This window comes from Seriola aureovittata, chromosome 1, assembly GCF_021018895.1.
Source record: "Seriola aureovittata isolate HTS-2021-v1 ecotype China chromosome 1, ASM2101889v1, whole genome shotgun sequence".
NCBI classification, from domain to species: Eukaryota; Metazoa; Chordata; class Actinopteri; order Carangiformes; family Carangidae; genus Seriola; species Seriola aureovittata.
In genome coordinates, this window is record NC_079364.1 from 11163296 (window position 1) to 11185590 (window position 22295).

The following is a 22295-nucleotide window of genomic DNA, read 5'->3' on the forward strand; positions in this document are numbered from 1 at the left end:
ACTGTAACTCCTCCATATACTGACTTTCAGCTCTGACAATGCATTGCTGAACAGATTAATAAAAACAGTTCACAAACAGAATTATAGTTAAAATATTGAGCACCAAACTGGGAGCTTACTTAACCTACTTTGCTTTTCTCTTTTTCATTGATTCATTTTTGTCCCTTCCCAAAGCCCCCTTTGTCTTTCTTTCTTTGTACAAATTAAATCAGGTTATGAGCCTGTTTTCCTTTCCAAGTTAACCAGGATGGCACTTGATGAGCAGTATAAACCCTGAACTTTTCCCTGCAATTCAACAAAAAATATGCTCCATTTTAACTTGGTTTAACATGATGCACTTCCTGAATGTAAATTAATATGAACACATAACATAACCCCAAACAAATATGCCACAAGTATAGACATTCACTTTGCCCCCTCCCTTCCCAGCCAGCAAAAGAGAATGTTCTCTAAAAGCAGATTAATTGGATAATGGCTTTCTCCTTTTTTTCCTGTTACTCTTGCTTGTTGTCAACAATTACTGTTTCTGGCAAGGTTGATTGTCCATTCTGCTGTACCTCGTTAAGAGAATACTGTGCCGTAGTAGCCTCAATTTAGCTTTTTTAATGACCTTTTCTAGGAGCACGTGTCTACCTGAAGCAAAAGCTTCTAATTGTGCTGTAGTTTCGGCAGTCTTCTTGTTGCTGTATTTTGGCCTCACCAGATGCTCTTCATCTGCAGTCTTGCGTTGTCTGTGCTCATTTGATTTGTGTTTGAGTTTGATACAAGCACATAGGTATATAAAGAAAACCTATGTAATGTACTAATTGATTTTCATGTTGGATTTAAGGAAAGTGTCATAAGGCTTCCTCGGTGTCCCCTGAAGACATTTTATGAAGATTTTTAGCACAAACTTTATGACTACATACAGTCCAAACCATATGTGCATATATATTATAGTACCTTATCTTAGTTTTTATTTATTTTTTTATTTTTTATAATTTCTCTCCTCTAAATATAACTTTAATGCACTTTACAGTATATCTGCGTGCACACATCTCTGCATGCATATATGTATGCATGGTTTGAGTAACAATGTGTGGGCATGGTGATAACACCCTCTCATGGGGGCTCATTAAATAGAAAGAGTGAGCGTCACAGCAAAATATCTTGCATATGATAGCATCTATCATACATGAAAGGGACATCTCTTTCATATGCCATGGAGAAAATCGGTGGTTCAAATATCAGGATTGCATGCTGGTCAGGTCCCCAGCTTAAATTCCAGCAAAGTGCATAAGACAAATGGTTTATCTTAATCTTGTTTATCCGGAAAATAATTTTTGCAGGGTAAACATGCAGTTCCAGTGGTTTTTAGACTTGGAGATAGAAACCATTAATTCAATAGCTTGATCACACCGCTGAGTAGTTCAGCCAGTTCACTCTCAGTTGCCTAACACTCTGGAGAAATGTGATCATTATGGACAGCAGCCACAGTATGGGGTATATGTGATTAATGCCAATGTATTCTTAAACGGCTTGAATACACACATTGACACAACTCCCCATGTACATTTTTCAAAACATTGTGGCTTGTAAAATTGGTTTACTTTTAAGTAAGTAAAATTTTACCATTTAACTTTTATAGTTTCACGCTCGAACCTCGAACTTTGCACCTCATTTTTCTTCATTGGCCTGGCTTTTAGAATCTGATTTCCATTCATTCATTCATTTCTGGTAAATTCGTCTCTTTAATTACTCCTTTATATTATGTCATGTTTTCAGCTAGCCATTGTTGCTGCCTCACAAGGTGATCCGCATTCACAATTCATTAAAAAAAGATGGCAGTTTGATTTGAACAGTGAATAACGGGATGTTAAAGTTCAAACTAAGATTCAAAAGTCTGCAACAACTGAGTTGGTCATTAAAGTCTGTTCTCACATTTGCATGGTGTGACTTCTAATACTGTTCTAACAGGCGGAGGGAGAAGGAAATATTCAGTGGTCCATTAGGCATTTAGTGGTCCCTGGTGTTTTACTCTCAGCACCGCTTGATCCCTAATACTTTTTTTTGTTGCGAGTGTAGAAGTTTTGAATTTTTCAAATAACAAGCGTGTGTGTGTGTGTGCGGGCGTGTGTGTGCACATGTTCCATATGAGGTGGAGGAGTTGAAACAAGAGTAAGGTTGAAGGATTACTGAAGCTAAGACTAAGAAAAAAAGAAACAAACTGTATGAAATATAGAGAGGGAACAATGTAATGGAGGCATTAGAAAGGCCAAATTAAGTTATGGCTTTCTTGCTTTGTGAAGTGTGATAAGTTTATTGTGGTCCCTCTTCTTTTTTTTTTTGATAATGAAAACTGTGTTTAATATGAATCTATTAAAGTTGCAATTGCAAAAACAAGGAGCTCAAAAAACCTCCACTCAAGCTGAATAACTCAGGGCATCCTGCTGCTATGGTTTACTTACCAAACACAGGCAGAGTCTCTAACAACCTAATCTCTCCTCATTCGCACCATATCTATCTAGTGTAATATCTGTTCTGCCCAGCTGGCAACCTCCTCAAGTCTTTGTTTCTCCATTTGTTAACCATGTTCCTCCCTGAGATGTCTGTGCTAAAATACCAGGGAGGCTTTGCACAGTTTTAAATAAATAAGTCGCAGTCAAGTATAAATCAAGGAAAAACCCAGCAAGCGTGTATTCAAGATATTTTGCAGTGTATTTCATCATTAACCTATCTGTATATGTAAGACAACCACAGAACTGTTTGATGAACCTTTTTATTTTATTTTGAAACCAGGGCGAAATCATTCACACAGCCCACTGTTCAAAAGTGACTCCTGTACACTCTCAAAATTCTCATCATGTTTATATTAAAGTATCTTAAGCAGACAACTCTGATGCATAATGGCAAAATGAATGAAATTGCTGCTGCTATGGGAATTACCTTCACACTGCACAGGTTATCGTTTCATTTAAATTTTTCTCACGCATCTCGTTTTTAATTTGATTCTATCCAAACTGATGCAACATCAAGCACATTTCTTCTACTGCATGTTGCTAGGAATACCTGCTCATGCATTTATTTATTCTAAGGTCTTTTAAGCTTCATCAGTGTTAACTCTCAGCACTGATCGATCAGCTGGCCATTGGAACCACTCACGTATATCCGATTCTGTGCCAGTCACATTTACACTCCTGTGCTGCACTGCAGTTCATGTTGTGCACACAGAGGCACAGACAGAGCGACACACACATACAACATGTCGTCTGTGTGGAAGTTCTTCACCATTTGTGAAGACGACAAAAAGCCCACAATTTGTAATGACCGCAATGCCAAAGTAAGCCGCGGAGGAACGACCATGATAACATTCGCAAAAACAAACTTAATCAGACACTTAAAACACGCATGTGTGTGTGCACCCTGCAAGCGTTGCTGCTGTGCCTTGGATAATGGCCATCAATAATAATAATCATCCATCGGTTATGAGCGGTTAAAATAAATGTTTACAACTGTTAACCTTTTTTTTTTTTTAATTCTCATTCAGAGCAAGAGAGAGAGATCGCCTTTCACCAGGTTATTTAATAATGTAAAATGTTTCATTACGAACATACAATTGAATTGTCCATTAAAGAATAGTTACAAAATGTTTGTGTATCTGTCAGTTATAGTACTTAGAAAGAAAATCGAAAACGTCCAAAATCTTTATCGGCTGATCAGACTCAGAGAATCTCTCTACATTTTGTCCGATATTCACAACTTCAAAGAGCTGTTTGAGGGTTAATACTTGGTTTTAGGGTTCAGGTTGCAATTGGGTTTAGGTTAGAGTTTGTGTGTCTTAGGTAGATGTGATAGTTTTCTTATTATCAATGAATGATTCAAGTGGGTGAGATTGATATGTCTGATGAGGGAGCAGCATGAATGAAAGCCTGTGAAGATGATAACAATTTTTGTCTTCCTCATAATAAATAAATGTGATAAATCCATGTTTGTGTTGTTAGCTTACAAGGTAAAGCTTTACTGTTGTAACTCTCTGCACTTGCAAAATATTATTGTTAGCTATTGGGCCAAGGCCTTAAAGTGATCATTCGAGTTATTTGACATGGGGTTGTGTGGGGTCCTTATACATAGTCAGTGTATTACCTGCAGTAGAGTTTGGAGAACCGGCACAGAAGCTGAGCGATGCACTGCTGTGGACAGGGCAGGCCGCAAAAATGTGTTTTAGCCACTTTTAAATAATGCTCACCATAAAAAACTAGTATCATTTAAAGTGTACACTGTATTTTGAATATTTTCACCACTTTTTCTTGTCGTCAAACAGCCCTTTCCTTTGGCACTACATTCTGTGAACCGAAACTACAGTACTTATACCTACTCACAAGCGAGCCTTCTGCGCGCACCAGCATGGCTGAGCTTTGGTTAAACTATTGTTAACAAAATAAATACAGGACAGGATTGTATATAGCCTGAGAAGTTAACTTGGGGCTTATATGAAGTACAAACTAGATCAGACTTTTAAAATGGACCCTTGTGCAACTCAACCCAATTTGTGTGAGAGTCCCCTTTTCCTGTTATAGATACGAAACTGCAAAAGAGTTTTTTTTTTTCTTTCCTGAAAAATAAAGCCGCTTTGTTTGGCTGACACAGTTGACTAGTATCTGTCTGTCACAAGATAAATAATGACAATGGAGTGGGAAGGCAGACATAGTTTTCAGAGCTGGAAAGAGAGGAAATATCATGAAAAGAAATTAGAAAATGTTTTGGTCAGGAGACAGAGAAGCATTGAGATATTAGAGAACACAATAATAAGACCGGAGAAATAAACAGATATTAAGAGGTAAAGAAAGAAATGGAACAAGGGCGATGGTAAGGGTGTTTTGGGAATATACCCATCATTAGCACTGTACTGAATGCATAGTCTTGTTTCTATACAGCCATTGATTGAAAGTGTGTATTTGTGCATGTGTTTCCGTGTGTATCCCTGTGGGTTGTAGCTAATCATCAAACAGTGGTGTGGGCCAGAGTTTGCTCATGATAGTCTGCCAGCCGATGTTCATTAAACATTTGGCACACGACTGGCTGTCTGGACACCGGGCTACCCATGCCAGTATGTGTGTTTATATATAGACTGTTGATAACAAGACTTAGAATCTGGCTTAAAATTCATTGCCACCTTTTGGAGCTTGATGGTTTTTGATACTCTCTGCTAGGGACACATTTTGGCAGGTACTCAAAAAGTATTCGTAATCGATTCCCAGCCCTGCAGCTTCAGAGTGGCTTTTCTCTAATGAATCTAACTGTGCACTCAGTCCTACCTCAAGTATCATCAAATGAATAAGACACGTGCAGCTGTGTTTATTCGCCCTGTCCACTTTTCACTTCGAAGTCTGACATCTTGTGCCTTTCTACGCCCTTTTCTACTCAGCCCACTTCTAGACTAACATCTCTTACTACAAAGGAGTTGGGCCAAAGTCAGTAGGACAATCTAAAACACAGACCAATTCACACCATATCCACAACACACTCACAAGCACACATTTTATGACAAACAATTGATTCTTCCCTATGATGTCAAGTGAAGTCAGTCAAGTCCTGATGATGCTTCCACAGAGCACCATTGTCCATCTGAATTGTATCAACCTCTTGTTATCTCATAGCATCATACAGCTCTTTCTGCTGTATTGTGTTGTATCAGGAACATGAGCCCCAGCACTATTGTTGTTCATTACAGCATTGACGTGTTTCATGTTTTTTTTGTTTTTTTTTATGGTCCCTGAATGCATCAGCACTCTCTCCCTCTCTCCCTGACTCACCCTCTGTATTTCATTTCTTCCCTACACTCTCTCTCTCTCTCTCTCTCTCTCTCTCTCTCTCTCTCTCTCTCTCTCTCTCTCTCTCTCTCTCGCACACACAGACACACGCACACAGTTTTCCCTCCATCCAGTTCCTATTCCCATGTTGACAGAGATGACAGTTGAAACCACTCCCTAACTGGTTGGCCGTCAAGCACCATTTTGCCCCTGTCATTCAAATGTCTTCACCTGACTCTGTCTATGTCAACCCATCTCAAATCATTACCTCAGGGTCACAGCTGTTCCATTTCAATTTTACGATGTCTGTGCGCTTTTCAGAACATAAAAAACTGAATCTACAGTGACTGAGAAGAAATGTTCTATTCACACCAAAAAGACTTTCTTTGTAACAGAAAATTACAGGAAACTTTAAAAAGGAAGATTTTGAAGAAAAAGTCCACATTAAGAATCGGATGGTGTTCTGCGGAGAGACCTTTTGTGTCAGTAAACATTTTTGCTTTAACCCTTTTCTGACACCACTGACAAGCTTCGTTGGCTCTGCGCATGTTGGCACAGCTGATCCTTCAGCCGCCTGCTATAAAACATGCCACTCAGGCATCTTGTGTTCTGATAGTAAGACGTACATTCTCACACCACTTCAGACACTGTAGGAAATCCAACCCAGTAAAATCAGCATACAAAATCTTTTGATGAGAAAGTGTCGAAGTGGCAGATCAGGTATTTACCTATTCATGAAACTAATTCTAAGGTATAACTTAAGGAGATCCTCTTTTGTCCTCCTTTTAAACAATATGAGTGTTGTTCATTTGCTCTTTACCACTGGGAAGATATGGTTCTGCAATCGTGCCTGAAATTCGCTTGGAAATTTGCTGGAAAACTAAACTGTATTTTGGTTTTTTTGTTACTAGGGGCACAGCCATCTTTGAACAAGCCAGATGGTGATGACACAGCAATGGTTCGACATTCGTCTCTGTGGTTGTTAGATTGTTTGCCACTAGGAGTTGTCAGTGGATATATGGTAAGGTGACAGTGGTATAGCATAAGCTTCATGTGGAGAGATGTTTAGTGTGGTTTGCCAGCTAAGTACCTTTCATTGAATGTAGTATTTATGCCGAGCTTACCTGCTGTTGATTTGGCGTTACAGTGTCTCAGCTTGGACCTCTCCTTACACGACATCTGAAAAGTCGGAATTGTTGTATTACAGCTAACGTTATCTCATATGGGATATGCTTCACATTGACCTCAGCACATTTCGCTTTCCACATGTTGACGTTGTGATACAAGCCCAACATTGGAAATACAACTTAAAGGCACAGTAATAAGTGTTTTGTTTTTATTTCTCTTGATCTTTGAGATGTTTATGACATTATGACTCTTTTCTCAAAAAATTGCTTTTCTTTTTCTTTTTTCTTCTTCTTTTTTCTACCTAAAATCTTACCTGTAAAAAATTTTGCATTTATTTTATTTTTTTTCTGGTACACAAAAAGAGTAGTTTAATGGTTCTTGTCATACCTTTTGCAGATGTTCATTAATTGTAGGGCTTTAACTGCAAGTACGGTCTTCTGTCTAAGGATCATCATCTTGTTATCACTTGTTCTCCATGTCCATGCTTTTCATAGACGGTATTTATTTCACCACCTGGAGACAAGTTATAAACTGGGGGTGTTGCCGATCCGAACATGTGTTCTGTCATTATGTTCACAATGTCTAAAACACTGTCAGCAGTCATTACTAGTTATAGAGAAATGGAAACACATCTTTCTATGTAGCTAAATAAATGGAACCATTGGTCCAACTGCTTTTAAACATAGGTAAAAGAAGGAAAAGGGGAATGAAGGAGAGTTAGACTGATGAATAAGAGATGACAGGAAGGAAGAGGAGAGAGGGGGGAAATAATGTAACAGGGCCAATCACGCCCCAGTGGTTCTACTAATCATGCAAACAAGGTCACTGTCCGCCAGAGCCAAACTGGCAAGCTATATGCATGCATCTGAAGCATTGCTCTCTCACTCTTTCTTTTTCTCTCTCTCTCCCTCTCCCTTTTTGCAGTATCTTTCTCCTTCTGTTTCGGTCACTAAGTTAATCAGTCGGACATACAGCAGGCAGGCAGCTGCCCACACACAGGCTTACTGGAACACCAGCGTTACCAATGGGTGTACAGTACATACATTACATTATATACACTGCATTATTTAACCCACATTTCATCAGAAGGGTGAAAAACACAAAAAATAACACTTTTTATGGGAGCATTGTGCTAAATGCTGAAGGCAAAATTTCCCCCGGTTCCAGCTTCGTAAGTAGAGGATTTGCCGCTACATTTTTTGTGTCATTGCAAATTGAATATTGTTAAGTTTCGGATTGTTGGTCAGACACAACAAGCAATTTGTATACGTAACCTTGGGCATTTCTCACAGCTTTTTCCCTTTACATAGGCAAATCAAGCGAGAAACTAATCAGCCCATTAATTGATAATGAAAATAGTCTTTGTTTGCAGACCTGTTATACCACCTCCATGAGCACTCCTTTTCATTTGGGTGCTATACACTCCATTTTCACATCTTTGGATCTTTAGTCTTTTTTATGACTGTTAAAGTAGTCATGCTGGCAAAAAGAGTAGTCTTAATTTATTACTTCTTAAAAGCAGCTTTCATTTTGATCAGAGAAAGTAACTGCAGACTGACTCGGGATTAGCATATTATTCGTAACACACAGCACAAATGCATGTTCTACTTTGGGGCCGTAATGATAAATGATATAAAACACCTGCTGTTTCAGTTTCATTTTCTCAAGCATGTTTGTAATCATCAAATCCTCCCTTGCACGCTCTCTCTCTCTCTCTCTCTCTCTTGCATACACACACACAGAAACAACACACACAGTTACAGCTCTCTTGACAGAAAATCTCATGTTTCCCTGCTACCCTTAATTGGCCACATTGTGGAGGGAAGACAATGTTGCGGTTTTGAAATGATAGTGGACATTTTTATGTAGAGTCCAGTAGAAAGTACAAGAGAATATAAGACGACCCAGGAGGCTCAGACATCATGTAAAGTCATCACCTTCTTTTTATGTCAGGGGCACACTGTCCGCACAGACTCTATTCAGAGTATATTTGCCTGTTGCTATTTAATTAGCCTGAGCACAGTTTGGACACCAAGGTCTCATGGAAAGGCTTTCATAAAAGAGATGAATTAAGCCATATTGCTGTGTTATTTTCCTCTGTTCCCTTTGATCCACAGTCGAAGAAATGTTATTTTTTACCTCTCAGTCATTTCTCTTTATCATCAGTTCTCCTATCGGCTGTTGCATCATTCTCTCATTCAAGATGTTGCAACAGCGTGATAAGAGATGTTTATTATTAGGATATGTCCTTATGATGTCATCATGAGGATATCAAGAAGCATCACATAAAGTTACTATAAAAGTACTGCTATTTCCAGAAAAATAATAGGATATGGAGAGGTTGTTCAAAGAGCAGTGTTCAGTTAGAACCCATGGCTATGATACCAAATTAAAAAGTGTAGTTTGAGTTCCTCTTGTTCCTCTGACTTGTCTGAGGAAGGACGCTCTCATTGCCACCAGAAACAGTTACCTTTGCACCAATGTTACAGTGACAAGCAGTGTACTGGTAGCCGCAATTTTGTGATTTCTCAAGGAGGATTAGATTCAGCCCGGGTCCTGTCATGGTCAACACCCTGATGACAAACTACATAAATGTGAAGAATCATCCATCACACACAAACGCACACACTGACCAATATTGTCCCAATGCCCTGAAGGCAGAAGCTTTGTATGTGTTTATGGCCTTAAGTGCTGTTGACAGGTGAAAATAAATCCCACTCTCCTTTTCTCCTTCCCTGCGCCTTTTCTGGTTTTGTACTTTTTCCCTCTCCTTTCCTCGCCCAGTCGTCTGTTTCATCATTCATACAACCCTACTTTCCCTTTTTGGTTGTTCATTTCATCCTCATTGTGTGTGTATTCCTGCTCTCTCTTTTTAAACCCTACAATGTCACATATTCCTGTTGTATATGCTGTATTCCTCTTTGAATACCTTTGACACTGCTGTCACCATTTCGAGCGGGATGATAAATGAAATTTGCAATAAATCAAACAATGAAGAGATTCACCTCTTAAAACATTTTTAATTAAGATCACAGCTATTATGATTTTAAATTGAAGTCAAATCACAATTTTGATACAAAACAATCAGCTGTGCAACCCTACAACCAGTTCTTTTACTTTCCATCTACCCATTCATAATCCACTGGGCAGATGATAAAGACTTAATTTTCTGCTTCTTCTTACCAGCATACACAAATGTCAAAGCCCCTGCCACAAAGGCGTTTTGTCCGGTTGCCACTGAAATGCCTTCTGTGTGACAGGAAGGAGGAAGGGGGGAGTAGTAACAAGGGAGATGTCAGGATTCGTCACAGTCTTACTATATAAAATGCCACCAGCATTTTGAAACGGGAGCCACAGAAGAGGAGACATTAGCATGATGCGTGTCCGTGTATTTGCCTTGTCTGTGCCTTGGGGCCATTTTACCAATACTGCATGTGTTCAGTCATTTTCAAACAGATCATCTAATCAAGTTACAATAAGAGCCAGGTAGTTGGTTATAAAGAATATGTAAGCTAGAGCTGTGTACGAGGCGCTAGGTGTCTTGTTCCTGTTGCTTTGGTGAGCGAAAAAAATTATGTATATGGCAGGAAGTATATGTGTGAACGCCTTCAAAAATTAACACATCTTTGCACAGGTGCAATCAAGTGGCATTAGTCATGCTGGAACCATTGTCAGGAAGTCCATGATGGTGATGAAGCTATAAAAAAAAAGGGGGGAATTCGTCAACATTTTCTTTGGTTTTGTTTTCTTCTTTCTGTGTAGCCTCTGTGTTTTATTCACAGTAGCGACTGTGTACATGCTGAGTGGAAAACAGAAGCTCTACAAAGATCATCTCTCCCTTTCTTCTCCTCCACCCACCTACAGCAATGAAGCTTTAGTATTCACCATCCAGCACCACAAAGCAGCCTGCTTCACTAGGTGTGTGTGTTGACCTCCCCGATTCTGTTCCAGGTGTATCGAATTGTAAAGCTCTGTGTGCCTGGATATATGTATATCTGAGCTGAGTATTCAGGACCTTGGTGATTACAGCATGGTTCGATTCAGAAATATTTGTTGCTAATCCTTTCATGAGAGAGAGGGAGAAAAGGTGAGAGAGAGATGTCATTTGTAAAGCCTGGTGAGGACATATTATTAGTGCTTAAATCGTTTCATGATCTTCTGTAATTTTTTTGTTAACTAAAAGGCATTCACCCTTAATGAAACTTTTTTTTCAAGGTGCCATTAAAGTATTTGTCCTTACAAAACTATATCAGATTAAAATTTTCATTCAATTCAAAAACGTACATTATCTTAAGGCACTTCAGAGAGTAAGGTCAAGTCAATTTAGAATATTATAGAGAGAAATCCAACAGGTCCCACCATGAGAAAGCACCTGGCGACAGTGCAGAGGAAAAAAAACATATTTATAGGTGTGATTATGTTATTAATAATAACAGCACCAACAACAACAAAAAATGAATAACAATGAGTGATGCGTAGTCGTGGCACATCCAGATCCTGCAGCCCCGGAGTCAGATATACCTGCAGAATTAGGACAGGGAGAGAGGGGAAAAGCACAAACTACGTGATTAGAGGAGACACAAAGTTAATGACATGCAGTAGTGTGTTATTAATGCATGGGGAGAGAGTGAGAGAAAGAAGTGCGTCACGGGAGTTCCCCGAGCAGCCACGGCCTATAGCAGCATAACTAAGGGATGGTTCAGGACTCATCTGAGCCAGCCCCAACTATAGGCTTTACCAAAGAGGAAGGTTTAAGCCTCATCTTAAGCATAGAGAGTGTGTACCTGCCTCCTGAACTCAAACTTGGAGCTGGTTCCACAGGAGAGGAGCCTGACAGCTCAAGGCTCTGCCTCCCTTTCTGCTCTTGGAAATTCCTGCAACCACATGGAGGCCTGAGTGTTGTATTGGGATAATAGGAACTATGAGGTGTTTAGGATATGATGGAGCTTGGTCATTAAGGGCTTTGTTCAAGAGGAGAATTTTGAATTGTATTCTGGCTTTTACAGAAAGCCCATGCAGAGAAGCTAACACAGGAGTAGCTCCTGTCAGTACTCACACTGCAGCAACTGGAGGCTTTTCACAGAGTTATTGTATGTACAGCACATGTGTTGTAGGAACACATGGCCTCACAGGAAATAATGTACTGTGTGCAAGCATCATACTGCCAGGTCTGATACATACAGGTAAATCCAGTGGCTGACTAACTTACCTGCTCATTTTTGCTCATACAGACAGCATGCACTTTCATACTGCACATTCAAAATGCATCACATATATACCTCATTCTCATAGAATGAGAGGAACCTACCGGACAATAGTGATAAACTCCCTTGTATTTATGTGTGTATAATGAATTTGGTAATTATTTTTTCCTTGAGTAAGTATTTTTGCAGCATCTAACAGAAAGCCGTGTTATGTTTAACAGTAAACTTTTGGCTCTTTGCCAAACTACATACCTCAAATCATTAGCCAAATCATTAGCACCCACCCACCACCACCACCACCAAATAAGTGTTAATAAGTTACTATATTAAAACATTTGTTGCTGCACCTCCTCATATCTTTCCAGAACCAGCCTCACATTGTGCTTTTAAAGACAGTGCCCCTGAGAAAACATGATCTATCCAATAAATTTGTCACTGTAGTTAATTTGCTTGTTGGCAAAAATGCATCTCAGAAAATTAAGATTTTCATATCAAGCGCTTTGCCATCAAGCACTGGTGAATTTGGCATCATTATTAGCATAATTATTAAGTCAAGTAAAAAGTGTTTTTTTTCTTCTTCATCCATCTACAGCAGTTGAACAAAATTATTGTTGCAAACCAGTGCTAAATGTGTGTATGTTATACACCGGGATAATACCCTAGGATCTTACCAGTTATGTAAGCTGGTTCTTCTGCTGTTATCTTCCTTCTGGGTTTGGAGATGTCTGATTATGTCCAGACTCAAGCAATTCCAGTAACAATGTAAGCTTGGCCTCCTTGCCAAGTGGTTTGGCAGATATGAAATCAGTGCAAACAAAATCTGATTTGTGCATGCTCAGAGCTACAGCATAGCATCACTGAAGTGACTACTGTAATTGTACTCATGGATATATAAGGAGCCAGCTTTCTGCCTATACTTTGCTCTGACTCTTGCAGGTACGATGTGCACTCTCCCTCCCCCCTTGCTGTCTTTTCATTTAACTCTCTTTAACTCTTGCATATTGTACCTTCTGTTTACTACATTTGCATGAGTGGAAGGCAGAACTGATTGCAGGGATCTTACTGTCAGAGAGTGGTGTCTGCTGATGTCAGAGAATGGACTGATACTTTTCAGTAAACAACAATTCACAGGTTTGCAGTCGATGGTATAACTTCACTGGCTCCTCTTGGAGAAGTAGACAACAACAAAGTCTTAATTAGGTCATTATCTCAGCTGAATGAACATGTTATCTACCCCTAAATTAAATGAGTTGATGAGTACTGCGTGATCATTTCTGTCACAGCAAGGTAAAAAACTACAATATATAGTTGATCCTGACAAGTATTTACAAGTATTTAAATTTCCCTTTCGACAGTCTGCATTTAGGTACTAATAAGTATTGATTACAACCAATTTATTTTGAGTTTTTATTTTAAGTATTAGTCACATTGGCTCCCATTAGATCTTTCCTTCCATAAGCACCTGCTGCTTGTTAGACTTCCCCTCTCTCTCTCTCTCTCTCTCTCTTCTCTCTCTCTCTCCTCTCTCTCTCTCTCTCTTTCTCTCTCCATCTCCATCTGAAAGCAGAAGTCCCTCTGCAGTTTTGCATAATTGCTTGCGCTGGGGTCTGTTGTTCCATTTACTAATGTGGCATGTTTTTACCAAAGTAAAACTATCAGGCTCGCCTGGTGTTTCAGTAATAAATACCTTGCCTCACGCCACAGTCCTGTACCCTCATATAGCAGTTGCACTAGTCATTATTTGTTTTTGCCTTTACATATGCAAAAGACATATCTCACCACACTGATATACATGCATTTTTTCAGTGGGTGTATAGAGAGTTTTTTTTTTGTTTTGTTTTTGGTCTGAGGTTTGTTGTTAAAATGTGATGTATTTTTTGGTGAATATTTTAAGTGACCTCCCTAGCTGGACTATTTCTCTCTACTAAAACATAATGAGGCAGCTAAAGCAAAAAGTAACTGTCATTTAACTAAGTTTCTAAAGCGATGAGGAGCCACACACATGTGCCCACATAGCCCTGCGCTCACCCCCTGTTTTATATCTCCTGTCTGATCAATTCTACCAACAGACAACAGCACCAAAGCTTTCTTGATTGTTCCCAGACAGAGGGTGTTACATGCTGTCATGGTGCTTTGTCTTTTTGCTGAAGTTATTTACTTGTTTGTTTCCCCCTCGATTTCTTCTTTGTTCCTGTGTTTGTCTTGTGTGTGTTTGCTGATTGGTGTTGTGATAATTACAAGTAGGATTTTGCCGCAGGCGATCCTGTATGCTCTGATGTCTCACACTGAGCCATTGTTCCTTTCATTAGCTAATTAAAGAAAACAAACACACATCTAGATGTTATTTTGTGCATCTGACTGTGCTGAATAAATGGCATAACTGTGCAGGTTTATCATACAGCTGCGTATCTCTTGCTCTGACACTGACTCAATACACCTCTAGATCAAAGTATTTTTAAAGGCAGGGATTCATACCTGAATGTACAGTGTGTATATACAATACAGTGTGATGCTGTATAGTACAGTTTAGCTGTTTTTCAGCTCTGTTTGCTCCAGTTACAAGAAAGTTGAAATGGTATTAAAAAAAAAATTGTTCACTGACTGCAGTATTCAGTTTCAACCACACAGAGCTGTTTTTTGCAGATAAAGAAAAGCAGTAATTCTGTCTCCTACAGAGAGTGTCATGGCATCTCTTAGAATGGGTTGTCAGTATTACATGTAATGTTACCGGGGAAACCGTTATTGTGACAGTATATATACAACGTTTAACAACTACATGTCAATATTCAGTTAGTCTTTCTTGGTATTCTGTTTGACCAAAATCCCAGACAAACAACATGTAGGGCAGCAGAGCACAAAGTTTTGTTTTTTTGTTTTTTTTTTCCTCTTCCTCTTTTGAGCAAAGGATGGTCAACATGTGAACTTTCAATTGAGGCGATAAGACTGGCAGATACAAAGGAGAGAGAGATGCACACAGTAAAAGACATTATTAGCTGCTTAAAAAAAGGTATGCCTGTCATATTAAGCTTTTCTCATACAGAAATGCCTGCATTGATTCAGCTGTGTGATTCCCTCCCAGCTTTGCCCTGATTCAAGCAGTTTGAATCGATGCAGCTGTATCTTAGACATTAAGCCCGGGTACATCGATTCCAGTTGGTGACTTGTGACACCCTGTGTGTGTGTGTGTGTGTGTGTGTGTGTGTGTGTGTGTGTGTGTGTGTGTGTGTGTGTGTGTGTGTGTGTGTGTGTGTGTGTGTGTGTGTGTGTGTGTGTGTCTGTGTGTGTGTGTGTGTGTGTGTCTGTGTCTGTCTGTGTGTGTGTGTGTGTGTCTGTGTCTGTCTGTGTGTCTGTGTGTGTGTCTGTGTGTGTGTGTCTGTGTGTGTGTCTGTGTGTGTGTCTATGTGTGTGTCTGTGTGTGTGTGTCTGTGTCTGTCTGTGTGTGTGTTTGTGTCTGTGTCTGTCTGTGTGTGTGTCTATGTGTGTGTCTGTGTGTGTGTGTCTGTGTCTGTCTGTGTGTGTGTTTGTGTGTGTGTTTGTGCGAGGAGACATGTGTGTGTGTGTTTGTGCGAGGAGATATGTGTGTGTGTGTGTTTGCTTTGATTTCTTTCAAGGTTTTTTTTTAACTAGGCTTTGGAAGTGGAAGCATGACCATGTACAAAGAGGAAAATTACCTTACACAACAAACTCCTCCTGTTACACATCTGCTCCACATTCCTTCAGGTCAAGGATAACATGAGCACTGAACTGATAAAACCATTTATTTGTGTGTAAGGCAAGTACTTTGTCAGCAGGACTTTTGGTGATTCTCTGATTGTTGATGCAGTCATGTATGGATATGTGCACATTTTTCATCCAAGCCTCTCTTTGTCATAGTCAAAGCTTTTAACAGTGTTGCAATCCTTTTGGCAGTGTTGCTCTCTGCCAGCCATTTACAATATTAACCCATTGTCCACACTGCTGCTGACTCTATGGACTGTCGAGACATAGAACATGTCTGAGGGGAGCATGAATTGCTATGGTCCCCATGGGAGCTCTCAGAAGGAACGAGATGGATGACACGCTTACAGTGCAGCACTCTCCCTCAGGCCAGATCTGTTAAGGATGCTTTTGTGCTAAGCCATCAATACATGCACAGATATTACACACATATGCTACACCAGTGACTGGATTATCGCATACACTTGGAAGTTAACTAAAATAATCATTTATTGCCTGCACTTACACACCCACACACACACTTATGCACCCACACACACTGGGGTCATTGTTACAGGTCCCACTCAGCTTGAAAGTTATCCAGTGGGTGTTTACTAACAACTGACTACTAAATGGAGCACCGCATTTTAAATGCATTTCCTCATCTGGAGAAGACACATACTTGTGTTCAGCCTTCTATTGATTAAAATCAGTACGGTCCAATCTCATCAACACCACTGTCCTTGGCCCGCTGATGTCTGTCTTGCAGAGGACTCAGGCATGTGTGATGAACTACAGTTCTGTGGGTAGATCCATACATTTCGAAGTGATTGGGTTAATGTGTTCCCCTGAGCCATGATGTGTACAACCTCCTATTTCGCCGCATCATTTGTCTGCTGCATTGATTAGAGGTTCATTGAACTGAACAAGGCTGGCCGGCCATCAGTTTTAAGCGCATAAGAAATCTTAAACAGGCACATGCATTTGGCTGCACACACTGTGTGGGATGACTGCATCCATTTACATGCGTGTGGCTTGTGTAAATGTATTATTATATGTTCTTCAGAGAGTTGTGTAGACCATTGATGCATGTATTTTTAATTGCCAGGCCAGTATGAGAGTTGGAGGAAGAGGCCCCTGGACAGAGGCTGAGCTAAACTCAGCCGTGCTACCCTGTCACTTAATTTGTTTCCTCTCTGACTGCCTCCCTCGCTCTCTCACCCTCCTACTCTTGCACTGTCTCTTTGTTTCTCTCCGTGTTTGTCTGAGTGGTGCTAGCTGACCTTCACTGGGACACAGCCATGATTCTAATTGCATTGATATGTCAGTGAGCTCCAATGGTTGCAGGAGAGCATAGCGATATTACCCCAAAGCACTGTGGTGGTGCCATGTGAATTTTGCTGTCTTCTCACTGATGACTCACAGAGTTGAGCTGCTGAAAGAGAATAGACAGACAAACACTCTCACACACAAAACACTTTGCCAATTCCGGATTTTCTCTGGAGCAACATGACACTAAGGCAGTACCTAACTTTGTGTGTGTGTGTGTGTGTGTGTGTGTGTGTGTGTGTGTGTGTGTGTGTGTGTGTGTGTGTGTGTGTGTGTGTGTGTGTGTGTTGTGTGGGTCACAGTAAGCCCTCAAAGCCCTTCAGCCATACAGTGGATCGCAGAGAAACATGTAGAGCCTGTGACGTGACCCATAAGTTTCTAATGGGTTGTTTTGAAGCCGGGATGTGGGCTCGCTGCTTGCTGCTGTCTTTTCTAATTAGTGAAGCCAGAAAAATCCAAATTTGTCTCCACTTAGCTAGTTCACTTGTGTTTCACAGGCAAAAGCCACAATCACATCTGTGTTTTACTTTGAGCCAGCTGCATGAAGTGTAAGGTTTTCATAAACGGTATCAAAACATGAAAAATGTGCCAGTCTATGCATGCGCACGGTTTCTGTTCTCTTCTACTCTTTGTTGACTTGCAGTGTTTACTCTGTTGATGTATTTTGCCTACATTAGGTATATCTATTGATTTGCCTTTGATTTGCTTTTGCTTTTCACACTTCGCACCCAATGTAAAGATCTATCAATTTTATATTAATGATATTTATGTATTTATTTATTTAATGTCACCATCACTCTGGGTTTCACCGCCTTGGCTTGTTTAATTCTAGTATGGGTTGATTTGATCTAATTTCTTTCCTGCCAACTGGTGGGTGGGTGTGTGCAGACGTTCCTGCCCACAGGCCTCTGCATGTGTGTGTCAAGTTTATTCATCAAAGATTTTATCTGTAATCAAGTGGAAGCACAAAATTAGCATATTGTAAATTTCGGTCAGTACGTTATGTACAAAACCCTTTTGTTTTCTGTATCAGTACATCTGGTAGATCCTCATAAATGCTGTCATGATAATCACATTTTTTGATTCATTTGATATCGACTTCCATCACCACTTGCAATACATACATTCAAAACCATTAGGCTTAATTGGGGTGTGATGTTGACATTATTTAACCAGTAATGCGCAGTCAGTGTCTAGAAAGTTCTTTTGAAGTGATATTTCCTACTTTTCTTTGTTCACTTTTCCTTCTTATTACCTTGTTATTTGTGTCAAAGTAATCAATATTTAGATTAATAATACTACTTCTCTGTTATGCATGGGTGGAAAGAAACTAATTAACAATGGTATATATTTAAGTAATATTTTCATGTAGATGCACCGTTTTGACTTCATGCTAAAATCAGTAATTCTGCTTTCTCTGAAGTAGATGTGTTTTTCTAATGAGTGACAGAGTGGCCCATTGTTACTGAATGCTGTTTTGGCACATTCCAGAGAATATTCCTTTTAAGTTGAAACTCTTTTGTTTCAGTATCTTTATTTATAATACCCAAAATAATAAGCCTAAAATTTAAATTTAGGTTAGCCAAGTTTAAATAGTCACTGATATTTGCGCTATGTGCTCTTATGTAAACACGCTGTGAAGTCTTCACTTAACTTAATGCACTTCGAGGCAAATTAATGCTATGGATATGCTCAAATTCAGCTTAAAAATTCAGACATAATAAATATATAGATAAATTCATGCTTAACACTTTATTCTGTTATTCTTATTTCATAGCCAGGCAAAGCCTTCAGGGCTGCTATGAGCGTTATGAGGGTGAAACTTGCTCTTGCTACCCTGTCCGTTTCTTACATTTTGATAAGGCAATGTTGGATTTTTTTTTTAAATTATGAGTCTGGATCAGTTTGATCTGACTGAGACTGTGCTGTCAGAAGCAGGCTGCAAAGCAGTCTCTCCACAAATTTTGCTGCATTTTTTCAAATCTGATGGGTTTTTTTTTTTTTTGTTTGTTTTTTTTGCTGACTTTTTGAAGTAAGAAACCAGTTCCATTTTACAGTCAGAAAGAAATTTTTTCTACCTGATGGTCTCAGCCATCCCCTAAGAAGAGATGAGGTTGAAGGACAGCTGAGGGGTGAGAGTTACAGTACCAATAAAAGGAGGAAAAAAAATTGGAGTTGCAGACAGCATGGGAGGAAGGGGAAGTGAATAAGATAAAGGAGGGAGGAAGAAGTGTGCAGTTGTTTGAATGAGAGAGAGAGAGAGCAAAACCTGTGTTGATGGAGACAGGCTGGTTACCAGATGGGTTTTGTCAGAGAGAGGAGGGAACAGACAGAAGGAAATGGTTAAGAGATGGAGGCTGATGTGGCTGTTTGTAATGCGATATGGCAGATGCGATTTTATTTTTAGGACACAAGGCCCCAGAACGATAGGTTTTATAGGGTTTTGAGTGGGTTGATCTTTTTAAATATTCAACTTCAATGAAATATGAAGCATGACTTCGGGCTGTTTGGAATTCATAAGTCTGTTTGGCAGGACTGGCTCTGCATATTGAGAGCTGTCGGAGTCGGCCTGAGTGTTAAACACAAGCCCTCAGCTGGCAGTAGGAACAATGGCAAGAAAGACACACCTTAAAGAGACTACACGAGACAAATAATAGAAGACTTCAGTCGGAGGTGGAAATATTTAATCACCTTTTGATGTTAAGACAGTGGATGATTCCATCTTGTGCTGCATTTAAGGGTGTTAATTATTGTCACCAGATGAAAAGGTGTTGCGAAATGACCACTTGTATATATTGGTGGGTCTTAATGGAAATGTTCCTGAACATGCTTGAGTTTTGGTCAGGTATTGTTTTAATGATACCTTGCGTTGATGAATATAAATTATTTTTGTATTTAACAAAAGAAGCCAGACTTCTTAAATATTAAATATTGTCTACACACCAAGGAGCAATACAAGAACACGGTCTACATAAAACAGCCTAGAATTGATTGATTTCTTCAGTATTATTTAAATCAGCAGTTGTCTGATGAAAGAATTTGTGTTACCAATTAATTTTAATTTTTTACCCATAAACTTAAAACTAAATATTAATTATATTAAACATATTAGCTACATCTTGTACCTGGACCATGGAGATACACCAAGGAATACACCAGCAATGAAAAAAACATGAATTATACTCATATTCTTATTAAGAATTGTTTGTAACCTTGTATTCTTTTCAAAATTTATTTGCAATCAATTTTTATGTGCGGAAGAATTCATCAGGAAAATGAGGATTGAAAATGCCTGATGGATACAGATGGATTATGCAGGCTGTCCGCTATGTTCTGTAGAGTCTACTGGAGTCTGTGTGCACAACACACAACAACACAGTCGTTATGCTCCTCTTCTATCATATTAACTTCTCAGTCAACCAATTCATTAATCTATGTAACTGACTGATTGGAAGCTAAATGTATGCCTCTGTCCGTCCCTCTGTCTTCAGATACATTCACGAGTCCATTTCAGCTTCTTGTCTGAACACTTGTGAAGGATCAATATTTTCCTGTCCCAGTGTGACAGATGTACACCACCGGAGAAAGCCGTGATAGGAAACCTTAGTTAGTGTGAAGCCACTGAGAGGAAATACATATGCATTAGTCTATGACTGCTGGGGATATTTACCAGCAGTAACCACACAAACAACAACAGGTAGCAGAGCCTGAAACCAAGACATGTTTAATGCATGCCAGAGGCAGCAGGGTATGCCGGCTGTACACCTGTATCAGTGAAATAGCCAGTGCTTATTAAAAAAAGAAGTGTGTGTGTGTGTGTGTGTGTGTGTGTTGTGTGTGTGTGTGTGTGTGTGTGTGTGTGTGTGTGTGTGTGTATCTTTGCTTCTATGCAGTGATGTGTGTCTGTCAGGTTGTCTTGCTGTGTTTGTGTCTGATGCTTTTATATGTGAGTGCGAGTGTGTCTTGGAGACATGGAGAGAGGGAGAGGGAGAGAGAGGCGAGACAGAGACCCCAGGAAGCGATGCTGTCCCTGTATAAGGAAACATTGTCAGTCCATTACCCTGCATGTAGCTATAATGAGAGTAAAGCAGGAGTAAGAGCCAGCGCTGCTACAACCATCTGCCAGGTGTAGTTCCTCCTTGTTATACAGGCGGACAGATTTGTTTATATTGTAAAGGATCATACCTTTTTTTTTTTTTTTTTGCATGTTTTACTCCATTTTGTTACATATTGCATATTTGTGTTATTGCTGACCATGCCCTGAGGTACAGCAATTTTTTAAATATATGAATACATTTTAACAACTTGCACAGATGTAAAAATTGCCTGAGATGGATTTTTTTTTTCTCCAGTTATTTTATCATATGGCAGCAAAGTTGAAAGGAAGGAAAGTCATTATTTGTGGAAAATGCTGTTTCTAAGCTGGTAACAAACATTAATTTAACTTATTTTTCCCTCAGAGCACAGTTAAACAGTGTGATTATATCAGGTTTATGTGTGCAATACATAGTAGCCATTACACCATAATGATAATAACAGTTTTCCACACACCGTGTGACATCGGATACGTCTCTTTTTGCTACATCAGCAACAGTGAAACCTTCAATTATGCACAGTTTTCTGTCTATATTGAGCCATGCCGGCTGTCTGTCAGTCACTTTTTTGAAAATGCTACTAGAATGAATTTGGCACAGTAACAATGTTGTTGTCGCGTGAAGAGTTGGAAAACGTCATATCAGTTGCATGTGACACTGGAGAGGTGAATCTTGTGGTCCACAAAAGCAGAAGCTTTGTTTTTTTTAGTTTTAATTTTATTCTCAATAGAGCTTCCTGTGCAGTGTGAGCCAGTAGGGTAGCTATACTAGTGGCAGGGAACCGGGCTCACTTTTGAGGCTTTGTTAGACTCACCAAGGCGTGCTAACGCAATGTCATGCTTGGCTGCAGCTCACAGTGGCTGGGGTTCACACTGGAGGGGCAGAAGACTTGAGGGACATCCAGCTCAGCGCTTTCATATCCTCCATATCGCCCTTTTTGGTTTTAAGCAGCAAACCACCGCAACACCCCCACCAACTCCTCGCTCACTTTGTCATGTAAACTTGATTTTGATATTAGTCAATAACATCTGGTTATGCGTTGCAGAAGAAATGTG

General features: G+C 39.6%; 1 protein-coding gene and 1 long non-coding RNA gene across 3 annotated transcripts in view; one reads left to right on the plus strand and one right to left on the minus strand.

The window, feature by feature from the left end:
• The window catches only part of LOC130171604 (protein diaphanous homolog 3-like), a 161429-nt gene that overhangs the window by 129351 nt on the left and 9783 nt on the right, over positions 1–22295 (plus strand). The window lies entirely within an intron of this gene.
• The window catches only part of LOC130171618 (uncharacterized), a 31893-nt gene continuing 19528 nt past the window's right edge, over positions 9931–22295 (minus strand). Inside the window, exon 3 of the long non-coding RNA XR_008828174.1 lies at positions 9931–11438. This is a non-coding gene — a long non-coding RNA (uncharacterized LOC130171618). The remainder of the gene's footprint in view (positions 11439–22295) is intronic.